At 55.6% G+C, this 19315-nt stretch overlaps 2 long non-coding RNA genes across 5 annotated transcripts; both read right to left on the reverse strand.

Annotated features, from left to right (window-relative positions):
- Positions 1-1350: 1350 nt before the first annotated feature.
- On the reverse strand, positions 1351-3826 carry LOC123590682. Its single transcript, XR_006708922.1, has 3 exons — positions 3663-3826; positions 2409-2664; positions 1351-1823 (listed from the first exon to the last, which is right to left on the reverse strand). It is a non-coding gene; the product is annotated as an uncharacterized LOC123590682 (long non-coding RNA).
- Positions 3827-11096: 7270 nt separating this feature from the next.
- LOC123590681 lies at positions 11097-15946 on the reverse strand. Of its 4 annotated transcripts, none has more exons than XR_006708921.1 (4): positions 15725-15946; positions 14951-15075; positions 14022-14102; positions 11097-11474 (listed from the first exon to the last, which is right to left on the reverse strand). It is a non-coding gene; the product is annotated as an uncharacterized LOC123590681 (long non-coding RNA). The 4 variants fall into 4 exon arrangements; XR_006708919.1 differs by lacking the exon at positions 14022-14102 and having other exon boundaries at positions 11097-11252; positions 11327-11474; positions 14882-15075; XR_006708920.1 differs by lacking the exon at positions 14022-14102.
- Positions 15947-19315: the final 3369 nt, after the last annotated feature.

Raw genomic sequence — 19315 nt, forward strand, 5'->3', positions numbered from 1 at the left:
ATGTGGCCATGAGAAAGGAGTGAAGTACTGATCTGTGCTCTAACACGATCGAGTGAATCTTAAAAATGCACGAGGCCAAGTGGAAGAAGTCAGACGCCGAAGGTCTCATGTTTTCTGATCCCGTAATATGAAACGTCCAGAACTGGCAAATCCAGAGAGATGGAAAGTAGATGAAGGATCAAAAGAGGCCGGTAACGGGTACAGAGTTGCTCTGGGGGGTGATAAAAATGTTCTGGAATTAGTGGTGATGGTTGCACAACCCTATAAATATGCTGAAAACCACTGGATGGTACACTTTAAAAGGATGGATTTTATGGTACATGAATTATACCTCAATAAAGCTGCTTTTTTTTTTCTTTTCATGGCAAGGTCCCCACAGGGCAGTCTACCCCACAGGTCCCCAGAAGTTGGCCTCGGTGCCTATCCGGGCTCAGCCCTTGCCCCTTCCAAGCTGCCTTCCCGGGACAATGGCGGGGTGCCAGGCAGTGGACACCCTGATGTCCCTGATGGGCGCAGGACTCTGCTTCCTCCGGTTCAGTCCAGCCCGTGCCTGCCTCGGGCCTTTTGCTCCGGAGAGTCCTTCTTTACTGAAACACTCTGTCCTCCCCTCCTGCTCATCGCTTGGATCTCAGCTAGGATGCCTGGTCCTCACAGAGGCCTTACCTGATCCCAGCCCCCGTGACTGAGTCTCTTCTCTCCGGCGCAGTTTCCAACCTTCGATGCGAGCACAGTGCCAGCACAGAGCAGGCACGTGATAGACCTTAGCCACCCGAGTGAAGCAAGAATCTTCAGTCTGAGGCTGGACATACAGGGAGGGGTGGGGCTGCAGAGGGGAACAGGTAGGCTGAGGAGGCCCTGTGCTGGGTGGGCTTTCCTCAGGGTAACCCCGTGGGTAGCATCACCCCCGCGTCCAGACCCAACCAGTCACTCCTGTGAGACTTCCCCGATTCAACCCCCTTGACGCTCAGGGTTAGGTCTCTATACGCTGCCCTGGCCGGGACCACAGCCTCCTCACTGGTCTCCCCATCTCAAGCAACTTGCCTTTTCTCTTGGGGGCACGGCAAGGTGGGTCATTCCCCAGCTCAGAAACTGTCAGTGGTTCCCCTGCTGCCTTCAGAACAAAGGCCAGATGCTCCAGTGGGCCCCACCTGGCTTTTCAGGCTCCCCACATCCCACGCGCACTCAAAGGTCCTGCTCCACACACTCTCCCCGACCCTTGCCTGTAGGGGGCGCCCTGCTTCTACCCCCTCCCTGCCTCAGGGAGCACCCTTCCTCCCTGAGTCTTGGCAACATGGGGCTCTCAGCTCTGCCAGTCTTTTCTGGAACACAAATCAGGAGGCGTGACCTGAGCCGGGTTTTCAGCGCTTGTGACTTTATTTGAAATGACTTAGGAAATGGTTAACTTGGAAATCGCGTGTAGTCACAAACTTGTTGCGTGATCTTAAATGGGTAAGAATTCAGAGTCTCTATTGGTCTTATTCTGTCCTGTGAAGTTGCTTCAGGGCCGGACACGCTGCGTGGCAAGTCCGAGAGAGCAGGGGCCCCATCTGCCGAGTTGTTGGATGCGGCCGCAGTGCCTGGGGCAGTGCCTGGATAGTTTGGGGTGCTAAGGAGGGGCTGGATGGGTGTGAGGAGGGACGGTAGAAAGACAGAAAGGAGACAGGGAGGGATGGGGAGGAGGCCAGGTAGCTGTGGGGGTGAACGGATGGATGGATGGGAGCAGAGGATTCATATAGGCCCACGGACCACTTTAAGCCCAGCCCCTAGACCAGAGTACAGAGAGGACGGCTCTTCCCAGGGCTGGGCTGCCATCCACGTAGCACCTGTGGACACAGAAAGAACTGCCTGACCCCAGCCCACTCCCTAGTCTCCAGTCTCCCTGAGGGCCTCCACTGAGCCTCTAGGCCTGGCTGGCCGCTCCAGCAAATTGCCCAGAACTCACCGGAGCCATCCTTGACATCTCTGCTCATGCCTTCTCTCCTCCCCCTCCTCTCCTCCCCCCTCCTCTCCTCCCCTCCCTTCCCATCCCCTCTCTTCCCTTCCTCCTCCTCCTCTCTCTCTCCCCCAACCCCCAACCAATCCATCAGCAGATCCTGTTAGATTATTTTCAACGGCCTCCTATCTGGCTCCCTGGTCTGCCCTTGCCCCTCCCCCAGCCTACTCTCAACTCAGCAGCCAGAGGGATCCTTGTAAATGGTGAGTCTGGGAGGCCTCACCATCTGGCCCCCATTTCCTCACTGAGCTCCTCTGCCACCGCCTCCCCCTCCCTCACCACCCCCCCCCAAACACACTGGCCTCAGCCTCCTCGCTATTCCTTAACTGTGCCAGGCACGCTCCCACTCCAGACCTTTGCTCTGGCTCTTCCCTCTGCCTGGAATGCTCTTCCCCCAGAGAGCCCTCTGACTCACCTCCTCACCTCCTTGCCATCTTGGCTCCTGTGTCGTTTTCTCAATTAGACCTTCCTCGGACACCTTATTTATAAACGAACAGAAAAATCCACCCCTCGCTTCCTTTTCCTGTTCTATTTTTCTTCTCAGAGCTTATCACTCTGGACCACGATATATTTTACTTCCCGATTATGTTTTTTGTCTGTGTTCCTCCATTGGAACGCGATCTCCATGAGGATCTTGTCCATTGCTGTGTCCCCAGCACTGAGCACAAAGTCTGCAAGGCACAAATGAGGTGCTCAATAAACATTTACAGCCTGAATGAATGGAGGGGACTCTCTGGGGTCCAGGCTTGCTCTCACTGCTGCCCTAGGCCCAGCGCCCATGCAGGTTCTCGCTGCTCCGTCGCTGCCTTTCCTCTTGGCCACTGGCTGATTTAGCCCAGCAGGGGCCACTTAAAGAGTCCCCAAGCCCCTTGGGGACTGTGTCCCTCCACCCCTAAGAGGGCTGCCCACACTCTCTCAAGGGCTGATGGGGTGGCCGTAGCCCTGGGTGGCTCCCAGATTTGAGTTCAAGGGAAGGCAGTCTAGGGCAGACCCGTCCTCCACGTGGTTCAGAACCATTTTTGTGGCACCTTCCCCAGCGGACCCAGGGGGGCCTCAGCAGCCAGTGCTCCTATGAATGGCTCCCCTGCCTCCACCCCTTCACATTCTCCTGCTCCCCCATTCCTTTTCCCACTTGAGCCCCCAACCCAGCCTGGCTAGGTAGACCCAGTGGGCAGAGTGCAGCTGTAGGGTCACTAAGGACACTGGTTCAAGGAGGTCACATGAGCTGCCCAAGGCCCCCAGCAAGGTTCCAGGGGTGATCGGGCCTAATGAGACTGGGTGGAGGGTGCTGGCTCCTCCCTTACCTCTCCTACCGCACAGGGGACACTGAGCTGGGGGCGGGGAGTCTCCAAGCCCCGTCAGACCTCAGGAGCACGGAGCCAGCTCGAGCCCCAGTGCCGACGGCTGGGGACAGAGGCCAACCAGTAGATGAGTAGTGACAGCTTGACCTGCAGCGTCTCACAGGGACCTCTCACAGGTTTGCAGTTGCAGACATGTGACTCTGGAGACTAGGGGGACTTGGTGGCTGTGGAGGCGGCATGTATACGTGTGCACGTGTGTATATGTGTGCATTTGCATGTGTGTGTGCACCTGTGTGTGCATATACTACAGGGCACAGGGCGCATGAACAGGCCAATTGCCTCGAGGCCCCAATTCCTTGTTGCCTCACCCCACTGACTCCAAGAGGGTGGCCTGGAGATGGAGAAGGGCGCCCAGGAGAGAGAGAAGCGGGTCTCCGGACCATTCAGCCAGGGGCATCACGGGACAGCAGCATCTTAACCAACACACAGCACAGCAGAGTCAGCCAGACCCAGAGGCAAAACCCGACTCAACTACCCCTCACTGGTTCTCTAAACCTCAACTACATTATCTGCAAAATGGGTCTAATAAGTCCCACATCGCAGGGTGGTCAAGATTAGACGAGACGATATAGGTATTCAGAACGTGATGACTATTTAGGTTACGGGTAGTTTTATTAGAGCTCACATCTGAGATGGAGAACAGGCTTCCTATTTGTTCCAGAAGCTATCCTAGAGCCCCTTTTCTGCCTCGCTGTGAGCAGGGCACAGGACACAAGGCCCTGCCCTCAGGGGACTGACTTACAATAATAATGATGTGGGCGAACATGTGGGTCCCAGCTGGCTGACTTTTGGAGGCAGTGTGGTTTCCTGCTTTAGAAGCACAACCTCATTTAATCCCCTAGAGAATCCTGTGAGTTGGGGGCTGTTACTGTCACCCTGCAGATGAGAAAACAGAGAGGTGAAGTAATTTGTCCGGGGCCACCCAACAGATGAAGGGCAGAGCCAAGATTTGAGTCAAGGTTCTTACCCCCACACTCAGGCAGGACAGCATGAGCCCGGTCACTGTTCAAATCGAGACAGCACCTGACGCTGTGGGAGCACTGGGGAAGGAGGGTGCTGACAGGAGTAGCTCAAGAAGAGACTGACCAATGAGCAGGGATTTAAAGGTAGGAAGGGGAGGGGCGCCCGGGGGGCTCAGTCAGTGGAGCATCTGGCTTCGGCTCAGGTCAGGATCTCATGGTTTGTGGGTTCAAAACCCGCGTCGAGGGGCGCCTGGGTGGCTCAGTCGGTTAAGCGTCCGACTTCGGCTCAGGTCATGATCTCGTGGTCCGTGAGTTCAAGCCCCGCGTCAGGCTCTGTGCTGACAGCTCAGAGCCTGGAGCCTGTTTCGGATTCTGTGTCTCCCTCTCTCTCTGACCCTCCCCCCGTTCATGCTCTGTCTCTCTCTGTCTCAAAAATAAATAAACGTTAAAAAAAAATTTTTTTTAAAAACCCGCGTCGAGCTCTGTGCCCAGAGCTCAGAGCCTGGAGCCTGTTTTCGATTCTGTGTCTCCTTCTCTGCCCCTCCCCTGCTTGTGCTCTGTCTCTCCCTCCCTCTCAAAAATAAACATTAAGAAAAATTAAAACATAATAAAGGTACAAAGGGTTGAACAGGAGAAGGGGGAACTGCCAGGCGGAGAGGGAAGCCCGAGCAAAAGCCTGGAGTCAGGAAAGGGCAGCCCCACCCTCTCTGCCCCCCCAGATCCTGGCTCCACCCTCCTACCTGATGCAGCCACACTCACACCCTCTTGCCTTCGTCAACACGGTCCCCTGTCTGCATGCCACCTCCCTTCTACTTCCCTCCAGCTCCACTGGTGACAGGGCAGGATTTGAAAACAGGCTTGTGCATTCCCAGCAGTGTGCCTTTCCTGCTGCCCTGCTCTGCCTCATAGAGAGGGAGAGACTTAAGACTGAAGAGACTCAGGGTAGAGGGGAGTCTGTTTGGAAAAGCAAGTTGAACAGAGGGAACAGAATGTGCAAAGACCTGAGGGCAGAGTCAGGATTTTGCCCTGGTATACAGCTCAGAGTCTCCCCATCACACCCCAGGGCTCTGAAGTCAATGCTCCTTCCACCGCCCCGCCCAGGGGATGGCAGGGTATAGACAGAGGATGTTCATACCCTGGGATAGAACTCTGACTCTCATATTGCTCAGCCCAGTTTTTTCGTCTCCCTGAAATGTGGGGCCTTCTCATCTACCACATGAGATGGTAGTCCCCCCCCGCCTCAATAATTATCTTGTAGTCACCCCCCTCAAGAATTATTCAAGCAGACGTAAGGAAACTCCCCAGCCCAGAGTAGATGCTCAGCAAGTAAATACCGGCTGCCGGGAGCACCCTCTCTGGGTGAGATTCCCCCAGCCCTCTGGGTCCTGGCATTGAGCCATTTCCTAGCCAGGAACCAAGAAGCCCTGGAGGGTAGAGAGGCTCTCAGTGTAGCCTGGGTGGGTCTATGACTGAGCAGTGAAATTATCACAAAGACAAAATGTGAGCCCTGTCTCTCACGGGGGCCAGGAAGTCTGTGGTCGCAAGAGGTCCACCCTGTCCCCAAAGTCACTGTGGGGACCATTCCCACACCGTGTTGTTACTCCATCATGGCCCGGCCCATCTGACAGATGAGACTGGGAGGCAGATGTCCAGGGAAGTTCACTGTCTGCATGGACCCCTCAGGTCCCCATATGGGGAAGCAGCAGGGGTCTGTGGGGATGCTCCACAGAAGCGGGGCTGGTGACAGGGCCCCTTTCTCACCCTGCCCTCAGAGCCTGGCCATTACAGAAGAAATCTGGGAGTCTCAGGAGGGGACAGTGGCACTTACTGGGCATCTTCTGTGGGCCAGAAAAGGGCTGGGTGCTTTACAGCTAGGTATTAATACTCCCATTTCACAGGTAGGGAAACTGAACTTTGGAGAGGTCAGAGAAATTTGAACTCCTCGGTCCAACAGCCCCTCTGACTTTAATCTCCCTTCCTACCCAGTGCAGAGGTTGTTGGAATTTCAGTGGTGATGGGTAGCTCACTCCCACAAAGGCCTCATCGCGGGCATATCTGAGAGAACATTCTTCTCGGTGTGGGCTGAAACTGGCCCCCAGAAGCTCCCACCTGAGGCCCCAGCGCCAGCTGTCAGCGGCACCTAGACCCAGGCCCTCTCTCCCTGAGGCGGCCTTCAGAAACTGAGCAGAGCAGGACATCCCCCAATTAACCAGCATGCCTCCCTCGGACAGGTGCTTCTCTCTGAGCCTCAGTTTCCCAAGCTGGACAACGGGGATAACAGCAGCCCCCGCGTGAGGGGTAGTTGTGCGGCTTCGGGGAGGCAACAACCTGGGAATTTTCCAGGAGCACGCAGAATCTTCAGAGAAGCTCCAGCCAAGGAAAGAGGCTCAGAGGGGTGGTTTCCAGAGCCTGACTCACCTTCCCCAAAGGAGGGAGTGGCCATGATCAAGGCAGCCTCATGGTGGGCGAGCCGGGACTCAATGTCAGGCCCTGCCAGGAGCAGGGTTTCACCCATACAATTTTTTTTTTAAGGAAGCTCTACGCCCCACATGGGACTTGAACTCACAGCCCCAAGATCAAGAGTCACATGCTCTACCGACTGAGCCAGGCAGGGGCTCCTCACCTGTACGATTCTGGCTCCCCCCAGACCTCGCAAGAGCTCACCTGCCCCACCCAAAGGTGCTTGGCTTTGAAGGACAGCAGGGTGTGGGATCAAGTCCCTCATCTGCCATTACCAACTATTTGGTAATGTCCCTTCCGGTCACCTCGCTTCTCTGAGCCCTGGCTTCTTCAGCTCCAAGGAAGGGCCACAGTGCTCAAAAGAGTCTGAGGTCAAGGCTGGCCGGCTCCTTGAGCACAGAGACAGGTGTGCCCCAGGCCCCTGTTGGGGACAGCCGGGCCGCCCCCCTCGTTGCCTTCCCTGACTCTCCGCTCACCGAGGGAGAAGGGCAGCCCGGAGAAGGGCCCCATGTCTTCGCATGTTCTGTTCGCATATTCTGTTCCCCCTGCCTGCTCTTCTAGGCAGACTCCTCTCTACCCTGGGTCCCTCCAGGCTTAAGTCTCGCCCTCTCTGTGAAGTAGGAAAGGTACGTGGTCAGGAGTCCACCGACTGGAAACTGAGCCCAAGAGAGGAAAAGCCACGAGTCCAGGATCACACGGGTGCAGAGGGAGAGCCAGGATCCCAATGCGGGCTGGGCCGCTCCTCTTCACCTCTCCAGGCAGCACTTAAGGCCTTTCCCAATCTGTCCCCCGCCAGCCAAGTTGTGCACATACATGCCCTGTACGTTCCCGCCTCGGGAAACCCCAGGCGGGAAGACCAGCCCTTCTCTCCACCCACCAGGTTCTTATTGACCTTGAAGGCCCCACCGACTACTCTTCCCTGCCCACAGCCCTGTCCTCGGCCCCCAGGGCGTACTCCCCACCGGTCCACCCCACCCCCATCCCTCTGATTCCTCTTCCCCTTCCGGTCACCTCGTGTATGCCCTCTGGCCAGCTGGGCCCATGTCTCCACTGAGTTCATTCCCCGACACCACCCCCCTCCACCTGCTTTGCAATTCCTTGCTCAGTGTCGATCTTTCTAGATGAGGGTTCTGGGGGTGGGACGGGGTGGGAGCGGAGGGGCCTTGTTCACATGTTTCGCCTCAGCACCCAGCGCAGAACCTGGGCACAGGTGTTCAATGCTTGCTGTTCCCGCGCGGCGCCCATACGTCGATCCTTTCATTCAACAAATGCTTATTGAGAACCAGGGATACAGCAAGGAGAAGACAGGCAGGGCCCTGTATTACACACACATACAAGAGGGGATAAGTGCTAGGAGGAGCAACAGAGCAGGGGAAGGACAGCAGAGTAGGAAAAGGACAGGGGAAGGTGGCAAGGGAAAGTCTCTCTGAGCAGGTGACATTTGATCAGACCTCTGAAGCAAAATAGAAAGTGATATAAACCTCAGAAGAAAGAGTATACCAGGGAGAGGGACCAGCAACTGCAAAGGTCCTGAGGTGGAAATATGCATGGGATGGTGGAGGAAATGCAAGGAGGTGAATGAGTGGGATGGAGGTGGCAGGAATCGAGGTCGGAGAGGGATCCAGCAGGGGACATAGGCAGAACTCTGCTTTGACCCTGACCGAGCCGGGAGCCATTGCAGGGTTCTGGGCTAAGGAGTACAGAACTTGACCTAAGTTCTAACAGGATCACTCTGGCTACTGCACAGAGAATGGATTCCAGGGGCCCGAGGGGGAAGCAGGAGACCCATGAGGAGGCTGCTACACTCATGCACAGTGGCAGTGGGCATGGTCAAGTGGTTGATTTTTTTTTTTTAATGTTTATTTTTTAGACAGAGAGAGACGGAGCACGAATGGGGGGAGGGGCAGAGACAGAGAGGGAGACACAGAATCGGAAGCAGGCTCCAGGCTCCGAGCTGTCAGCACAGAGCCCGACGCAGGGCATGAACTCCAGCACCGTGAGATCATGACCTGAGCCGAACGAAGTCAGATGCTTAACTGACGGGGCCACCCAGGCGCCCCAAGTTGTATGTTTTGAAAATAGAGCCAGTGGTATTTGCTGATGGATTGAATGAGGGATGAGCAGGGAGAGAGAATGAGAGAAAGGGAGGGGAGGAGTTAAAAATGCTCACAAGGGTGGGGCACCTTGGGTGGCTCAGTCAGTTAAGCGTCCGACTCTTGATTTCGGCTCAGGTCATGATCTCACTCAGTTCATGAGTTCAAGCCCTGCATCCGGCTCTGCGCTGACAGTGCGGAACCTGCTTCGGATCCTCTCTCTACCCCTCCCCTGCTCACTCTCTCTCTCTCTCTCTCAAAATAAATAAAAAAAACGAAACTTAAAAAAAAAAAACAAAGCAAAACATTTGCAAGGTTCGGGGCCTGAGCAAGTCACGGAAAATGGAGGTGCCATTACCTGAGACGGGCAAGTTTTGGTAGTGGGGCGGATTTGGGGCTGACGTCCTGACGTAGAAAGCTCCGTGGCCATGCACGTGGAGCGCAGAAGGCACTGGCTGCGTGGGTCTGTGGTTTGGGAGAGGAGTCCAAGCTGGGTGTGGGCACCTGTTGTATGGGTCCCCGTGTCTTGCCCATAGTAGGTCCTTAGTAAATGGCGGCTCACCTGGCCTTCAGGGCCTTGTGGGGGACACAAAACTGGCCACAGCCCCACTCCTGGCCTCTAGGAGAGGTAGACAAGGGCCCCGGGGCCAACCACAGAGCCACACCGGGTGAGGGGCCCACGCACACCTGCCCGCATTCCTTGGATGACATCGCTGGAGGGTAATCTAGGAAGGCCTCTCGGTGGGGTAGTGGGAGACTCTTGGCAGAGATAGGGCAGGTGCTCCTGCTTTAGCAGGGAGGGGGGAACAAGCAGAGGAAACCTCAACAGAGCCAGTGGAGCAGGGGTGAAGTGGACGGGCGCAGGCACCCAGCCCTGGCTGCGATCTGGGCTCTGCGCCCTCAGGCAAGACCCTTGCCGTCTTTGTTTTGGCCTCTAAAATAAGAATAACTGTCCCCCCTGCGTAGATTGCTATGAAGATCAAATGAGTTAATCTAGGGAAAGTGCCCCAAATAAAATGATGGCAGGTGCTCAAAAATGTGACCTAAACCCATTAGTATTGCGTCCAAAGAAGGCAGCATCCTCCAGCCCTGGAGGACCGCCAAACAAGGGGAGAGAAGAACGTATAAGAGCCAAGCGTCAGGTACCCGCGGATCGGATCAAGAGGAGAGCTTTATTCCCTTCAGACAATGGGTGCCCGTGGAAAGTTCTGTGCAGAGCAATGAGGAATATTCCATTCAGTCCTCGCTTATCCTCCACCTGTGCTCGGCTGGACACATCCCCTCCCGTCCCGTGCCCGACAGTCCCGCCTGGCAACCCGCCTGCTGGGCTCAGGGGCACATCTCACAGTAACAGCTTATGCTGGGCAATCGCTTACAACGCGGTCCTCACAGCGGCCCCGGGTGTGAGGCTGGTCCTATTACTATGATGCAGACAGAAGCTGCCAGAGCCCAGGGTATAAAGTCCAGAATCTACACTGGCTTCCCTTGCCTCCGAGACTGACCCCAGAACCCTACAAAGTGGCCGGGCATCAGAGGGGTGTCTGATTCTCCCATCGGGTGGGGTGGGGTCCTTGGGTCAGTTCAAAGGAGCAGAGACAACAAGGTGATGTGATTTGTCCAGGGCCCCACAGCTTGTCCACGTTGGAGCTGGGACTCCACTCCAGATCTGTTAGACTCCAAATCCCCGCGCTGGAGACTTGGTGGGCACGGCACATAAGCTTCACGGAACCCTGAGCTTCCTCTAATCTGGGCCTGCGTCGGGGGTGAGTTCCCTCAGTCTGGAGCTCTTTCTGAGGTCTGAGATCCTTTTTGGAGGGACAGAGAAAAACAGTCGATTCCCCTACTCCCGGGTTGCCTGGACTGGTGTCACAGGCCCCTTTACTGTCTGTCCTTTCAGAGAGGTTTTCATCCCCCAAACCACCCTGTTGCACTGGTCCTGGCCCTGCCCTGCCCTGCCTGCCCTGCCCTGCCCTGCCCTGCCCTGCGAAGGGGAGACCGAAAAGCAGGCTGAACTGCATCCCCTTCACACTTTCCCAGCCAGAAAAACCAGCAGAGGGAAATACAATGTTTGCAGACCAGGTCAGGTCCACGGTCACTCTATAAAAATGGAATCCTGAAAAAAACATAAAGCAGCAATTTGCCTGATGAATTTTATTGGCCTCAAAACAAACAAACAAACAAACACCCCCCAAACGACCCCATCTGAATAACGAGGGGAGATAAACCATTCCCAGTTCCTCTTTTATTAGTGAAGAAGGACACACAAAAACTCAGCCAAAAGGGAATGTTCACAGGCAGCTTCAGGTCTGATTTATTAGCCGCTTTCATTTCATACACGCCAGCGTCTTTATTAAAATAGGATGATGTCCAAAAGGTCTGTTTGCTTAAAAAAAAAAAATTGTATCGAATACGGGACAGGGCTTAGTTTTATTTTTTTGTTTCTTAAACAAAGCTCACATTCTCCTGACTTCACGCCTGTTACCGCAGCCAGAGGGAAACTGATTTCAGAATCCATCCGATATGTCGGATTTCTTTGTGGCATCTGCTTCATCGCTCAGCAGCCATGATGTCATAAGCCCATCAGATTTCCGGTAGGGGGGAAACGCTGGGGAATTGGAAAGAATGGATGTTTCTTACCCATCAGGGAAGGGGAGGGGTGCGGGGAAGGGGCTGGGTGTGTTTGGGAGGTGAGGGACGGGAGGCAGCCTCCGTGTTTGTGATATTAAATGTCAGGCAGAAACCTGAAAAATCCAGCCACCCAGATGTTTTCTGAATATCCAGATGTCTGGCACTGAGCAGACCACGCTCCCCCCCCACCCCCCCAGCCCCCCACCCCCCCGCTCCTGTCCCCAGAGGCACTCGACATTTCAGCTTTGACCTCAGGTCTACAGCTCGTGCGTGCTGCTAGGAGCTGTACATCCTCAAGGCTGCCCACCCTCGGGTTTGGAATTTTCTTCTAAATCTTTACACATGGATGACAGGAGTAACTAGGTCCAGATTTTTAAAAGCTGTTGAAGCAGTGATTTGAAAAGTTCAGTCCCTGGAATTAGCTTCCACAGAACACACTCTATCCGCCAAAGAGGAGGAAAGAAATCCCCTCGCCAACACTCACACAAACATATGTGACTCTTAAGCCATAGGACTTAAAAACCCCAAACAAAAACCAGTGAGTCTGAGAATCAAGGACTCGAGACTGACACTGAGAAGCGATGTGCCCTCCCCCAGGAGCACGCTTCCCCCAAATCAGAAAACCACCAAACAGCTTTGTTCTTCCTGACAAAGCCCCTCGCTTCCAAGGAACAGACAGTGCCAACAAAGGCACAGGGTAGAACTAATTTACGCTGAGACTCGGGGCTTCAAGGAGTCATAAAGTACAGACATGGAACCGGCTTTGCCTGGGAAGCTGCCTCCCTACAACTGGTAGTGGGGACCCCCTGGCCTAGGGGAGTCCCGAAGGCCGCAGAGCGCCCCTCCAGGCTTCCAGGCACACACGCCCACGGAGGCCACCACGGAGGCCTGTGACATCACGGCTAATTGCTCCTGAAAATGAGCCAAGAACTGCAGGCCCCCGGGGCCCAAACACTGCGGGGCTTCGCGGGGAGCCAGGAGGAGAGGCAGCTGGGGAGGGGAGCAATCTCCAATTAGAACTGCGTGCTTGGATAATGTAAAAGGGGGGTGGCCAAGGGGAGGGTGTCTAGCAGAGGGCCGGAGGAGGTGAGCAGGGGGCTCAGGGATGGAGGTGGGGAGGCTCTACGGCCTCATCTTCTAGAACAACCCCTGTGCTTTTCCGATGGGGAAATTGAGGGCCAGGAGTGGCTGAGTGGCCCATCCAAGGTCACCGGGCTAATTAGTGGGACAGCCTGTACTGGGGAACAGAAAACAGGCCTGGCATTGCACAGCTCTTCCCTGAACGTTATCTAATTTAATCCTCACAACACCCTGTGAGGGAAGGATTATCATTAACCTCAGTTACCAGAGGAGCCAATGGAGGCGCAGAGAGGTGAAGTAATTTGCCCAAGGTCACACAGCTTGTCATTAGCAGGACTTGGCCTGAACCTCTGCGTTTCACCAACTCCAAATCCAGTGGCCTTTCTGCTGGGTGGGGTGCGGGGAGGGGGGGGGCAGTTAAGGTTTAACCGGGAGCAGTGAATCTGATTTAAATACATATTTAAAATGCTGGTGATCCCCGCAGAACACAAGGACGTAAATCATTGCAAATTAATTTTTTAAAGCAATTCCAGTCGGGAGGGCTGGCTGGCTGGCTGGCTGGGGAGGCCGCTTTTATTCTGTCCCTGCCAGAGCCTAAATAAAGCATGTAGACACTCTCCCTAGCCGTGCATGGAGGCAGTTCAATCCCCTGAAGTGGAGAGGGGGGGAAGCTAAAAGCTTTGTTGGGCATCTGTGAGAGCATAATCTGCCACAGGAAAGGTGCCAGGCGCACAGGTCTGAGAGAGCCAGGGGAGGGAGAAATTCACTGCGTGTAGAAACTACGAAAAATAAAAAGTCGGTCCCTCTAAGCCCGAGTCCTATTTTCCAGGCAGGAGTTTAAACGAACTGCAGGTAACCTGGACAGCTAATTGTGGCCCAGAGGCCGGACTCTGGGTCAGACAGGTGCTGCCCCGGGTCCTGTCCACTCCAGATTGGGGGAGGGGCAGGGGAGGGCGGGCAGTTGCTGTGGCCCTGTCCCGTGGCCATCCTGGGGACCCTGCTGGCCACCACCTTCTCCAGAGTAGCATTTAAAGGAAACCAAGCCTCTGAGAGCTGGGACAGAAGAATGACTAGGTTGGTCCTGCCTGGTCTGAACAGGACAGGCGCCTGTCCTCAGGCCTCCCCTTCTGCAGGTTCCTTCCCTTCCAGTGGAACAGCCTCGGAGCTTCCGTGGGCCAACTGTACCAGGCCTCTCCCTGCTCTCTTCCTTTCCAGGCCTGCTGGTTTCTTTTACTTTGTTTCTGTGAACTGCAAATGGGGTGTGGAGCCCAGGACTCAGTCCAGGGAAGGGGAAAGAAAAGTTTCTGCCATCTGGATACTTGACCTGGCTGAGATTTTTTTTTTTTTTCTTGTGCTTTTCTGGGGAAATTCTACCCATCCTTTATTCACTCTGTCTACCATCTGCCCCCCAAAGAGGTTCAGGTCCTGCCTTCATGACACTTACATTTGATGGAGGGAAACAAACATTAACCCAATAATGACATAAAAATATCCGTGGAGGGAGTGGTCCCCAGGTTACGACAGCCTGTCAACAGGGAAAGGGTCAGGTCAGTGAGGTCAGGGAAGGCTTCCAGGAGGAGGTGACTGGGACCCAAAGTTTGAGGAGGCATTAATCCCTCTGATTCACTGTCACCTCTCCAGTGAACCGTTCCTTCGTGCCCACCCAAGTTTGCCTCCCATTCCTATGCCTCATTCCCTTCTGGACTATTGTTCATCATCTGTGTCCCTGCGCTGGTCTGGAAGTCCCAGACTGGGTCTGCCTTGCTCACCACTGAGTTGCCTATGCCTGGGATGTTTGATGATTACTTGTTGATCAATCAATAGACAAACAAACAACACGTGCAAAGGACCCGCAGTGGAAGGATCACAGAGACTGGGAGGGTGGAGGAGTAAGAAGGGGTGGGGGGCAAAAGTCCCAGGGAGTGGTGGGAGAGGGGACTGAGCCACCCCAAGAGCCACCCTGGGTGTACAGGTATCTCTTCCCTCCTCTGGGCTCCCTTCTGCCTTGCCTTTGTGGCAGAAACTGGGTTGGGGTGTCCTCCTTCCCCTACAGGGGAGTGTCACATAGGTACTCTGCCCCACTTGATCCGCCCCGGGCACAGCACCCCTGGGGACCAGGTAGGTGGGGGAATGGCATCACCTGCCCAGTACCCTTCCTTCCCATCCTTGCCTTCCCTCCTCCGTTCTTCCCTCCACTGGTGCTGAGGGACCACCCAGAGCCACAGAGAGGCAGTGGGAGGCAGATGCGGCAGTCCCAGTCCTCCTACACCCCACCCCCAAGTCCCAACTGCCCCCCTCCACTACCACGCCTTTCTCCTCGCTGAGACAGAAGTGGAAGGAGGGAAGGAGCTGGGCTCCGGGCTTGGACCAGACCGGGTTTGAGTCCCCTCAGCGTGTGTCGTGTCGGTAAGCTGGCCTCTGCCCCTCAGATTCCTCCCGGGTGAAATGGAGAGACCCCGGGCTCCGGCGGGCACAGCGCGGGCGCTTCGAAAACCTGTCTGAAAGGCTCCAAGTCAATCTCCTCTCGTTTCCCTCCAGCGCTCGGTTCAGTTAGTCCCCGCCCCCCACCGCCCCCTCCCACCCCGCCGCGGCGGCTGAGGCTGGGGAGTGGGGGGTCCCCCGCGGCGCCGGCGGCGGGGAGCCGCGGGGACCCGCCGGCAGCGCGCCCCAGCCCCAGCGCCCAGCCTCTGGCGCCCGCCCAGCGCACTCCAGCAAACTTTGCGCGGCGGCCCCCCGCGCGCGTCTACACCTGCACGCGGCCCGGTGGCGCCTCCTGCCCCCGGGGGACTGGGGGCTGCCCGGGGCACATTCCGCGCCTCCACGGTCTCACCGCCGCGACTTGCGCTGACTGCCCACCTCAGCCTTGACTACGTCTGGATTTCGGAGGCGCCCCAGCCGCACCGCCTGCGCCGGTCTACACCGCCACGGCAGCCCCCGGGTCACCGAGGACTCCTCGGCTCAGGGGCCGCGTCCACGCCGCCTCGGAGATGCCTCAGCGCCCGGGCCGCGTCTACACCGCTCAAGGCTCACGAAGCTCAGAGCGCGCCCTCGGGCGCAGACCCCGCGACAGCCGCTCAGTGAGCGCGGTGGTGCCGCGATTCCTCCCGGTGTCCCCAAGTCCCGCGAAGCCGGCCGGAGGCTTCTTACCTTGCCCGCGCGCTCACGCTCCTGTCCTGGCCGTGCGGTCCCTTCCATACATTTTGCAATACTGTCGACAGCGAAAGAAAATATTGTAAATCCTCCCCCGGTCACGTGGCTGTCCCCCAATCTCCCCGCTTTCGTCTCTTTTCGGCCTTTGGGACAATACTCGGCCCCAGCGGCCGGCCGCTGGCCAGGGGGCTCCAGGCAGGCGCGGCTGGCCGCGGCGGGGCGGGGCCTGGGCGGGGCCTGGGCGGGGCGGGGCGGGGCGGGGCGGGGCGGGGCGGGGCGTGCGGGCTCCAGCCGCCCTCCCGCGGGAAGCCCGGGCCCTGCTCCAAGCGCTCCTGTTCCAGCTCTGATTGGTCGGCCGGCCGGCGGTGCTGAGGCCTGATTGGCAGAGATGAAGAAGGGGCTCAGGCAGTGGGTGGGGGTTGCGGGTTTCATTCTTTGCCGTTTCTTTCCTGCGGCCGCCGCTGCTCTTTTGAGCCCTCCTGAGGTCCGCAGCCTTTTCATCGCTGCTTCCGTGCACCCCATCTAACACTTAACCACCCGAGTATAGCTGCATTTCTTTGCCCTTTTCTACCAAATAGGTAGCACCTTGAGGTCGGGACACTGGGTTTGTGGTGCTCACCACTGTGTCCCCAGGATACAGGATGTGCTCAAACGCATGTGTTGATTGAATTAACGGAAAAGGAGCATACAGGTTTTTAGAGCTGTCTGTAAGGTTGGTAACATCTTTAAGAAGATAGTAGTCTTCTTCTTCTTCAAGAATGGGGAGACTGACGTGCAGAGAAATGCTGTTACCTGGGAGTGATGGCTGAACTGATACTAGGACACGCTTACATCACTGGACCTCAGATCTCTACACAGCGATGCTCTGTGGAGTGTCAGGGCCTCAGTTTCCCCTCTGTCCAAGGATTGGAGTGATTAAACGGTGGTTTGGAAGATTATTTCAGTGCACGTGCTGTACGCAGCACTGTGGTTGGCAGCATGAATGAGATATCCCTAGCCTCCATGTTAAATTCTCGGTCCTCTCCCTTGCTGGGACTCCCTCCTCCCCAAATCACAGGGAAAGTTAAAAGCATTGTGTTCCAACCAGGCTACTATGCCCAGCACTGAGGCTCTGGGAGCATGTGGGAGGATTTTTCTGGGGGGAGCCACAGGGAAACTGACTTGAGCAGACATGCTATTCTGGGGGTAAAGCGAGTCCTTGGAAAACCCCACCCTGTCCCAAGCTGGTCCTTTTTTTTTTTTTTTTTTTAATTTTTTTAACGTTTATTTGTTATTGAAAGACAGAGAGAATCAGAGTGTGAGCAGGGGAGGGGCAGAGGGAGAGGGAGACACAGAATCTGAAGCAGGCTCCAGGCTCTAAGATGTCAGCACAGAGCCCCGCGCGGGGCTTGAACTCACAAACCGCGGGATCATGACCTGAGCCAAAGTCAGAGGCTTAACTGAGCCACCCAGGCGCCCCTAGGCTGGTCCTTTTGATTGAAGGGTGGTATCTGAGATGGGATTGGGGAAAAGGCTTCCTCTGATAAAAGCGGGTGTAGGAGCTGTTCCTGGAGTTGGGTGAGAGCATTAATCGGCCAGAGAAATGCTACCTGAGATCCTAGATGTTCAGATTCAGGCAGAGGAGCTGGCTTGGTGACACAGGGAGTTTCCTTGTGTCTCTGTCTTCACACGGCCGTCTTATTAGGGCACCGGTCATTTGTTGTAGGTCCTACCCTAATCCAGTATGATCTCATGTTAACTTCGTTACATCTGCAAAGACCCTGTTTCCAAATCAGGTTACATTCACAGGTTAGGATTTCAACATATGTTTTGGGGGGGGGGGCGCAATTCAGCCTGCAACAAGGCTCAATGAAGAAAGAACATTCTGGCCAGAGGGGAACGGCAACAGCAGATTACCCTCCTAGTGCCCACTGCTTTCTGGGGCCCTATCTCCAGCCTCTCTCTGGTCCTGATACCTGGCAACTGCTTAAATGGAGCCAGGAGCAAGCTGATCTTCTGGATATCAAGTCTTCTCAGGCCTCGCCTTCTAGCAGACTCTCCGCAGCCTGCCTGTCCCTCCTCTTTCTGCCTGCCTGGTCCCCACCCCCACCCACATCCCACATGCGAGATGGACAAGGACAATAAAAGCTGTTTCACAAGCAGGTGGTGATTAATCGCCAAGTTAATTAAAGAGGCAGTAATTACGCTCAGATTTCAGAGGAAGGAGCGATGTCTTGGGCAGGGATGGGTGGTCAGCCTCGGTCTCCCTGAAAAGGTGGGGCTGGAAGACAGAAAGGATTTGAAAAGACGGAAGAAAAAGCAAGTCACATTTTTACAAAGTGGGTACTCCAACCATAGATGTAACGTTTTATTTGACAGAGTCGGGTGGCAGGCTTAGACGTTTAAGCTCGTCCCCGTGCTTTCCCATGTCTTTGAAATATTTCATTAGCAATAGCAACAACAACATACCGCAGGGGGAGGTTAAGTTTGGGATGTATAAACAGCCTCGGATACCAGTGTGGCCACTTCACCCAATGGAGAGGGCCTTAAGATTATGTGTAAATCAAATCCCGTTTGCCCACCGAACATCTTAACGTCGGCAATGCTCGATCTTCATTTCTGATTGATTTTCCCCGGCAGAGGCGCAGAATTCTTGCCTTTAAGTGTCAGACTCTCTCTGTCAAGTAGTTAATGACCTATAAAGCACTTAAAATGTACTGGAGGAGATGCTATTTGGAGGCACCCCGTGGTGTACCCTCTTCTATTGTCGGTAATCACCCCTCATTTATTTGCTCTTATTGGCTTAGGATTCGCTGTCAGGTTTGCCTAAAGTGAAGCCCACCGGGAAAGGTCCAATTCCATATGGGCCCGCATGGGTGCTGGGGTTGGTGTCCCGAGGCAGCAGCGACAGATGAGGGAAAGGGCCTTTTCTTAAGAGTCCTTGACCATGGGTGCACTTGTCACTTCCTGGCACATCTTCCCTAACTACCTCATTCCTCCCACAGCTCCAGCCACCAGAGCCTTCCCGGTTTCTCCTCACCATGGGTCTGCTGCCTCAACCTGTCTCCTGAGTCCTGATCCATTCTCTTGGCTGCCTTCAGGACGCCTCCTCTTGGTTGCCACCTGGATTTCTCCCCAAGTTGGTGCTGCACTCTGGTACTTCTGGTTGCGTTTACTGAACCAGCCTCTGTCCACTGGATGGGGCGTGGACATCTGAGACCAGTAGATCACCAGGTCTTGTCGGCCTCTCCCTTCCAAAGTGGCTCTGGAGTCTGGTCCCCTGCCCTAGCCCACACCTCCTTGGCCTCGGTCCCAGTTCCAAACTTTTGCCGATCTCAGCAGCCTCCAAATGAAACAGGCCGGTCTCCCCAGAGCCATTCGCTCAAGTTGCCTCATGAAGAACAGCGTAGGGGGTTTTGCTCTCCTGCTACCCGACTTCTGTGTGCCCCTCAGGCCTCAGTCTGGTACCCAAGGCCCTTCACAACCTGGGACTGGTGTCATCTCCCCAGGCTCCCCCAAACACCTCACACATTCTGCCGTCTCACTCCTTCCACCTTCAGGCCTTAGCTCATGATATTCTCTGTGTGGAATGCCTTCATCTTTTAAAGT

This window comes from Leopardus geoffroyi, chromosome B4 (genome assembly GCF_018350155.1).
Source record: "Leopardus geoffroyi isolate Oge1 chromosome B4, O.geoffroyi_Oge1_pat1.0, whole genome shotgun sequence".
NCBI lineage: Eukaryota > Metazoa > Chordata > Mammalia > Carnivora > Felidae > Leopardus > Leopardus geoffroyi.